The following is a 2604-nucleotide window of genomic DNA, read 5'->3' as shown; positions in this document are numbered from 1 at the left end:
AAAAAAAAAAAAAAAAAAAAAGAACGAAAAGTAAAAAAAAGATGTTAACTTTATCGATTTTGTAGCAACAAAAACATCCAATGACACCCCATGAGAGACAAACATAGAGAGATTGAAAGCAAACTGAAAGATCCTCATTCATTCATCCATGCATGCATGCTTTACATACATGCATGTATGAGTATGAATGAATGGGGTTATTAAGTTAAGGCTTTTTTGTAAGTACGGTACTGAAAGCTCGAGCCTTGTGCTGTTTGCAGGGAGAGCGGCAATGGGGAGCAGAAGGAAGGACTTTGCTTCAGATTCCTTTGCCTGCCCCAATCTCACCTAACCCTAACCCTAACCCTAACCCACACCCTCATTTCCCTCTTTTCTTTTCCCTTCTCTCAATATTATTATAACCCTTTTTTTCTTGTTCCTTTCAATATTCTTTGGATCAAATCCCTTCCCTTTTTATAATAAATTGAGTTAACATGACATCAATCCACACATAGGGATATAGGATTAGGGTTTAGCATTTAGGGATGTTTGACTCTTTGATTTTGGTTTATTTAATGAAGTTTAACTTTGTGTAAATCAATACACATTTTCACCTACCTTTTATCTGTCACGTGCATTTTTTTTTTTTTTTGTTTGTTTGTTTCCGTCTTTAAACGTCGAGTGAAAGCCAAACCTACCCATTGGCACGAGATGTTGATTTGAATGGTGGGTTGGAATTATAGGTAAGTTTTTTCATGCATAACACATAATTTAATTACATAAATCATGTATTGACAAAGGAAATGTAATAAAGTTCATGATTCATATCTCAAAAAGTGACTTCTAACAGAAAAAAGCAAGAGCATTAGAGCAATATGATAGATCTCTTTTTCCCTTTATAAATTACTATTGACTCCAAAAAAAAAAAAAAAAAAAAAAAAAAAAAAAAAAAAAAAAAAAAAAAAAAAAAAAAAAAAAAAAAAAAAAAAAAAAAAAAAAAAAAAAAAAAAAAAAAAAAAAAAAAAAAAAAAAAAAAAAAAAAAAAAAAAGTGACTTTTTTTTATCTTTGATTCTTAATTGGTTGAACAAGATCCTGTTGCTTTTTTAATTTGGGAATTGGTCTGTTTTAAAGAAATGTAAGAATAATGAAAAAGGTGGTTCCTTTACATGATTTGGGTAGGGAAGAAATATGTTAAATTAGGTGTGTTACCTAGTTTCCATCTTAAGCCAACCCACCAAAACCAAAAGGATAAAAATCGGAACTTTTAAAAATCTTGTCTTCAACGTTTATTTCTTGAAATGGGTTTGTTTTTTTGATAGTTCAAAATTTGAATTGGGCACTCAATGGTCTGCAAAAAGGCAAGCAATTTGCTTTCCAAATCATTCAAGAAGTGTCCACAACAAAGCAGAAGCAGCAGCAGCAGCAGCAGCAGCACAGCACAGCACAGCACAGCCAAAGGACTCTCCCTTCACGCCTTAGCGGTTTGCAGATGGAGAAAGAGAAAGGGTTTGCATTTTCTAGGGAAAAGGGCTCTCTGCAAACACTTTACCAGCGTCGATGGCGATGGTTTCTGAATTCCCCAAAACAGGAAAAAAAGAAAAGGGTTTTTTGGGTTATCAAAATTGAAACTTATGGAATTCAAAGGAACCATCTTTTTCATCAACAAATTCCCTTACAGAGCTAGAAACGAAATGAAATGAAATGAACTATATTGTATGTAACCAAAAGCTTAGAATGAGAGTTTCAAACATTGTAACCAAATTAGTTAACTCAATAAATAAGCCCAAACGAAATGGGTATGGAGGAAAGGACAAAGGTGGCCTAAAGGGCTCCTCTGCCTTCTGATATCGTTTTTGCTGACTTAAATACGTATCTGTCTCTGTGTAAGAAGAGGGAGAATGAGTGGTCAAATCACCCAACAAATTCAAACCCATTATTATTAATTAGTTTATTCCAAACCCTTCAAACTACTTCATCAAACCATATTATATTACACAAGAGTTCATCACGATGATGCCATAAAGAAACACAGTTAGTCCTGTTTTTATTACAAGAAAAGTTGTGTTGTGTTGTGTTGTGTCATGTCTGCTATGTCTTTTCAAACATGTTTTTGTAGCAAATCAAGTGAAGTTGTTGTGTTTTAGATTTAGAAAATGAGGGAATTCCATGGAGTTTATGTAGTAAAAGCTTGGCGGCATTGAAGAATGAAGGGGTGATGTTCCATTTGGATGATGGAGCTATAATTGAGTTATGATAAGAGAAAAAAGAAGAGATGGGGTTATTTATTGTCCAAGAGTTACTCCAAGAAAGTTATATGTAAATTTGGTTGAAAGGGTTCGGAAATTGAGGGAACTTTAAAGAACACACACAAACACAAACACACACACACACACACACACCACAAGACAACACCCTCTTTAACTTCTGAAAACAACAGGTGAGTGTGTGAAAGCTATCTCACTCCCATGCACACGTCCCTTTCTGGCTCCTTCCCCCCACATCTGCCGCCCCTCTTCAATTCTCGAGATCATCATCATCATCATCATCATCGCCATTGACATGCATACATGCATACATGCATACATTGAACCATGCTCTCTTATATCTACCAGCTCCAATACATC

The sequence above is a fragment of the Cucurbita moschata genome, unplaced genomic scaffold, assembly GCF_002738365.1.
Source record: "Cucurbita moschata cultivar Rifu unplaced genomic scaffold, Cmos_1.0 Cmo_Scf00022, whole genome shotgun sequence".
Taxonomy (NCBI): Eukaryota; Viridiplantae; Streptophyta; class Magnoliopsida; order Cucurbitales; family Cucurbitaceae; genus Cucurbita; species Cucurbita moschata.
This window is presented reverse-complemented; position numbering follows the sequence as displayed.